This window comes from Astyanax mexicanus, chromosome 6, assembly GCF_023375975.1.
Source record: "Astyanax mexicanus isolate ESR-SI-001 chromosome 6, AstMex3_surface, whole genome shotgun sequence".
Lineage (NCBI taxonomy): Eukaryota > Metazoa > Chordata > Actinopteri > Characiformes > Acestrorhamphidae > Astyanax > Astyanax mexicanus.
Window position 1 is genome coordinate 29510888 of NC_064413.1, and position 292 is coordinate 29511179.

A 292-nucleotide genomic window follows, 5' to 3' on the forward strand; every position below is an offset into this window, starting at 1 on the left:
ATTGGTAAAATAACCCAGATTGTTATGTGTCGACATTATTTACAGTAACGTGTAAACTGTGGCTCTGTAGCTGAATTATGAATTATGAAGTGAGCTGGTTTTGTACTATTAGCAGGTCCGTCCCAAACCGCACACTCACACACTAAATCTTTCCTACTCCTACACCAATAAACGCAGTTGTAAAGGTACTGTCCTATTTAGTGTGCTAGTTCTCGGTTTGGAACGCGCCCTGCTCGATAACGCTGTAGTGAGCGGCGCGCGGCGCCCCGCCCCCTGGCGCCCTCCAGCGGTC